The following is a 6,000-nucleotide window of genomic DNA, read 5'->3' on the forward strand; positions in this document are numbered from 1 at the left end:
AGAGTCCTATATGTTGATGTTCGCGGATGATGCAAAGTTGATGAGAAGAGTTGTGACAGATGAGGATTGCAGGATCCTCCAAGAGGACCCGAACAGGTTGCAGAGATGGTCAGAAAAAGGGCTACTGAAGTTCAACACGAGCAAATGTAAAGTTATGAAGATAGGAGACCAAAGGTCTCCTATCTCCTATCTCCTATCCAAAGGTCAAAGTACACAATGAAGTGGAACTGCCTACCTGTGACGACTCGAGAAAGAGACCTGGGCGTGGATGTAACACCAAATTTAACTCCTGAGGCACCTATAAATAGAATAACGATAACTGCGTACTCTACACTGGCAAAAGTTAGATCATTCAGAAACCTAAGTGAGGAGGCTTTAAGGGCGCTTCACACTGCCTACGTGAGGCCAGTCTTAGAGTATACCGCACCATCATGGCGTCCCCACCTGAAGAAACACATAAAGTAACTGTAAAAGGTTCAGAAGTTTTGCGACGAGGTTCGTTCCAGAGTTACGAGGGATGGGATATGAAGAGCGCCTGAAGGAACTGAGCCTTACGACACTAGAAAAAAGAAGGTTGAGGGGGAATATGATAGGAATGTATAAAATACTCAGGGGAATGGAGGACAAGGTGGAAACAGATGAAATGTTCACACAGAATAGTAACAGAACGAGGGGACATGGGTGGAAGCTGGAAACTCAGATAAGTTACAGGGATATTAGGAAGTTTTCTTTTAGCGTGAGAGTAGCGGGAAAATGGAATGCACTTAAGGAATAGGTTGTGGAAGCAAACACTATTCATAATTTTAAAACTAGATATAATAGGGAAATGGGACAGGAGTCATTGCTGTTAACAACCGATGGCTAGAAAGGCAGGATCTAAGAGTCAATGCTCGATCCTGCAGACACAAATAGATGAGTACACACACACACACACACACACACAACTGCTGACTGTTGTCTCATCCCTCCTCTTGAGTTTTAATGTAAATAATTTTAATCAGTCTTAATAAATATCCTTTATGGTAAATGAACGAATCCACAAGGGCCGTGATGAGGGTTTGATCCTTCGTCCGGGATGATCTCAAATGTGCCTCAGTCGACTGCACTTTTATAGAAATTTTTACTTGTAGACCGGATTATACTCAGCAAGTTGTACTTGTGAAGGTTGAGCTCTGGCTATTTGGTCCCGCCTCTACCAACCACTTGTGGTCCACATGTGTGAGGTGAGACTAACTGCGGTCTCACACCATCTCTTCTGCCCACTCCCGCTCCAGCATCTCTTGAAATCCCACAATAATGTTTAAACACTGAGCTGCAGTAGTATTGTGCACCATGTTCTACGTGCAATACAGCACGTAGAGGTCATCACCGTTCCAATCATCTAGTAGGCGTTTCTACTCAAAATGGGTTAAGTCATTCGAGACCATTAATTACCGGCGTCTAAATGGGTACGTTATATATATTATTAAAAAAAACAAACATGAAATTAACAGAGTAATAAAATACCAAAATAAACAAATCTGTATCTTTTCATAAACCCAATTATATGGCAAATTACACCCGTAGTTTTCTGTACTTTATACAGCAAGTGCCATCTTGGGAGTGATGGAACATAGTCCGGTGGGAGGGAACATCCGTGAGAACTCATTGCTAGAGTTACTAGCGTCCCTGGTGTAGGGGAAATGTTAGCCCATCTTGTGGAAGGTTCCCGCCGATGACGCATCTAAAAGAAAAAAACTTATGACATTCACCACGAAGCAAGACACGGATATAAAAAATGGCGCCCATATTTACCCCTGATGTGTTCCAACACTATCTCTCCAATAGCTTATATATTTTTCTTCACCTTCCAACTTTTGATCGACGAAGTCTTGGATGAACTTCTCTAGCAGTGCGTGTTCAAAATATTTTTTGACTAGGACAGGGATGAAAGTTATTATTAACAGCAGGAGATACACCCAGGGCATCCACGGGTAGTCGGTGGTGCCGCTGGCGTTGGCTCCTCCGTCAGAGTGGGCGTCATATCTCGTATACTGTAAACATACAGAAATTTTATCCTCGTCTGTCAGGGGTGTCAATCCGCCCGACTGCGATTTACACTCAATATTCCCCACGAACTGTATGGCTGTAGAAGCAAGAACAAGTCCTGCAAACACGAAGGACGTGGCGCACTGAAGGATGAGCTGAAGGGTCCAGGTGGGGCTCGCCCATTGCACATAGTTGCCCAACAGTTTCCGGCCATGATGCAGAAACTTTCCTGATTTTTCTAGAAGATCCATTGGCTTTATGGTGGCCATTTTCTCGCGAGTACAATCAAATTATTATTATTATTCGCCGATCCTTGAACGATCGATGAGGAAAGTAATGATGAAAGTTATTTCTCAAAGTCTAACATAATAAGATATCCTATATAAATAAATTTAGTTAGCGTGGAACAAATCTGGATATTTCTGCCTGTGATAAAGTTACAAAATAATTCAATGTTGTTACCATTTAATCTCAGCTGAATAAAACTTCAGAAAAAACATTATAAGTTTTAAATGAAAGCTAATATAACATTAAACATTTGGAATATATTGATATGCGTTTCTGAAATATTAACACACACATATGACTGATATATAAACACACATGACTGAAATATACACACACATGACTGAAATATAAACACATGACTGAAATACAAACACACATGGCTGAAATGTCAACACACATGACTGAAATACAAACACACATGGTTGAAATGTCAACACACATGGCTGAAATGTCAACACACATGACTGAAATATAAACACACATGACTGATATATAAACACACACACATGACTGAAATATTAACACACATGACTGAAATATAAACACACATGACTGAAATATTAACACACATCGTGTTGTTTGTTGTTGTAGTGGGTTTATTGGTGTAGTTTGTTGTTGTAGTGAGCTTATTTGTGTAGTTTCTTATTGTAGTGAGTTTATTGGTGTAGTTTGTTGTTGTAGTGAGTTTATTGGTGTAGTTTCTTATTGTAGTGGGTTTATTCGTGTAGTTTGTTGTTGTAGTGAGTTTATTGGTGTAGTTTCTTATTGTAGTGAGTTTATTCGTGTAGTTTGTTTTTGTTGTAGTGAGTTTATTGGTGTAGTGTGTTCGTGTTGAGAGTTTATTGGAGTAGTTTGTTGTTTTAGTGTGTTTATTGCTATAGTTTGCTGTTGTAGTGAGTTTATTGCTGTGGTGTGTTGTTGTAGTGAGTTTATTGGTGTAGTGAGTTTATTGCTGATGTTTGTTGTTGTAGTGTGTTTATTGGTGTAGTGTGTGGTTGTAGTGAGTTTATTGTTGTAGTGTGTTGTTGTAGTGAGTTTATTGGTGTAGTTTGTTCTTGCAGTGAGTTTATTGGTGTAGTTTCTTATTGTAGTGAGTTTATTGTTGTAGTGAGTTTACTGTTGTAGTGAGTTTATTGGTGTAGTTTATTGTTGTTATAGCGGGTTTATTGGTGTAGTTTGATGTTGTAGTGAGTTTATTGGTGTAGTGTGTTGTTGTAGTGAGTTTATTCGTGTAGTGAGTTGTTGTAGTCAGTTTATTGGTGTAATGTGTTGGATTAGAGAGTTTATTGATGTAGTATGTTGTTGAAGTGAGTTTATTCCTGTAGTGTGTTCTTGTAGTGAGTTTATTGGTGTAGTTTGTTGTTGTAGTAGTTTATTGGTGTAGTTTGTTATTGTAGTGAGTTTATTGGTGTAGTTTGTTGTTGTAGTTAGAGTATTGGTGAAGTTTGCTGTTGTAGTGGTTTATTGGTGTATTTTGTTATTGTAGTGAGTTTATTGGTGTAATTTGTTGTTGTAGTGTGTTTGTTGGTGTAGTTTGTTGTTGTAGTGTGTTTGTTGGTGTAGTGTGTTGTTGTAGTTTAGTTTATTGGTGTAGTTTGTTTATTGGTGAAGTGAGTTTATTGGTGTAGTTTGTTTATTGGTGAAGTGAGTTTATTGGTGTAGTTTGTTTATTGGTGAAGTGAGTTTATTGGTGTAGTTTGTTATTGTAGTGAGTTTATTGGTGTAGTTTGTTGTTGTAGTGTGTTTGTTGGTGTAGTTTGTTGTTGTAATGAGTTTATTGGTGTAGTGTGTTGTTGTAGTTTAGTTTATTGGTGTAGTTTGTTTATTGGTGAAGTGAGTTTATTGGTGTAGTTTGTTTATTGGTGAAGTGAGTTTATTGGTGTAGTTTGTTATTGTAGTGAGTTTATTGGTGTAGTTTGATGTTGTAGTGAGTTTATTGGTGTAGTTTGTTGTTGTAGTCAGTTTATTAGTGTAGTTTGTTGATGTAGTGAGTTTATTGGTGTAGTTTGTTGTTGTAGTGGGTTATTGATGTAGCTTCTTGTTGTTGTAGTGTGTTTATTGGAGTAATTTGTTGCTGTTGATGTGTGTTTGTTAGTGTTATTTGTTGTTGTGATGTGTTTTTGGTGTAGTTTGATGTTGTTATAGTGGGTTTATTGGTGTAGTTTATTGTTATTGTAGTGACTTTATTAGTGTAGTTTGTTGTTGTTCAAGTGTGTTTATTGGTGTAGTGTGTTGTAGTGGCTTTATTGGTGTCGTTTGTTGTTGTAGTGAGTTTATTGGCGTAGTTTGATGTTGAAAAGTGTTTATTTGTGTAGTTTGTGATTGTAGTGAGTTTATTGGTGTAGTGTGTTGTTGTAGTGAGTTTATTGGTGTAGTTTGTTGATGTAGTGAGTTTATTGGTGTAGTTTGTTGATGTAGTGAGTTTATTAGTGTAGTTTGTTGATGTAGTGAGTTTATTGGTGTAGTTTGTTGATGTAGTGAGTTTATTAGTGTAGTTTGTTGATGTAGTGAGTTTATTGGTGTAGTTTGTTGATGTAGTGAGTTTATTGGTGTAGTTTGTTGATGTAGTGAGTTTATTAGTGTAGTTTGTTGATGTAGTGAGTTTATTGGTGTAGTGTCTCGTTGTAGTGAGTTTATTGATGAAGTTTGTTGTTGAAGTGGATTTATTGGTGTAGTTTGTTATTTTACTTGGTGTAATGGTGTAGTTTGTTGATGTAGTGAGTTTATTGGTGAAGTGTTTTTGTTGAAGTGAGTTTATTGCTGTAGTGAGTTACTGTAGTGAGTTGCTGTAGTGAGTTTATTGGTGTAGTTTGTTATTGTAGTGGGTTTAATGGTGTTGTTTGTTGTACTGAGTTTATTGGTGTAGTTTGTTTTAGTGAGCTTATTAGTGTAGTGTGTTGTTATAGTTCGTTGTTGTAGTGGTTTATTGGTGTAGAGAGTTTATTGGTGTAGTAAGTTTATTGGTAGAGTGAGTTTATTGGTGTAGTTTGTTGTTGTAGTGAGTTTATTGGTGTAGTTTGTTGTTGTAGTGAGTTTATTAGTGTAGTATGTTATTGAAGTGAATATAAATAATAAATAAATAAATAAATAAATGTTTATTTAGGTAAGGTACATACATAAAAAGATTTTACAAAGTTTGTTGGGCTAATAGATAGAGCTAGTACATACAATGCCTAAAGCCACTATTACGCAAAGCGTTTCGGGCAGGAAAAACATTAATGACTAAAGCTTAAAACTAATGGGTAAAAAGAATAAAATGTGTTGAGAACAAATAAAAATAGAGGTAAAAGAGGGGGGAACATGGTTGAAAAAGCAGCACAAATACAGTTACAAATTATTACAGTAAATTACATTCAAACAGCGTTGTTTTGAAAAAAAAAAAAAACATACATGGGTTGACAATAGAAGGGTAAGGTAGGTTTCAGGGAATTTATTAGGTAGTGCTTCGTTTTTATCTTAAACTGGTTGAGAGAGGTACAGTCTTTAACATGGTTGGGAAGATCATTCCACATTCTGGGTCCCTTGATTTGAAGAGCATTTCTAGTATGATTAAGTCGTACTCTAGGAATATCAAAACTGTATTTATTTCTGGTGTGGTGCTCATGGGTTCTGTTACAGCCTTCAATGAATCTTTTGAGGTCAGGATTGGCATTACAGTTCAGCGTTTTATATATGTATAATACA

The sequence above is a fragment of the Procambarus clarkii genome, chromosome 1 (genome assembly GCF_040958095.1).
Source record: "Procambarus clarkii isolate CNS0578487 chromosome 1, FALCON_Pclarkii_2.0, whole genome shotgun sequence".
Classification (NCBI taxonomy): domain Eukaryota; kingdom Metazoa; phylum Arthropoda; class Malacostraca; order Decapoda; family Cambaridae; genus Procambarus; species Procambarus clarkii.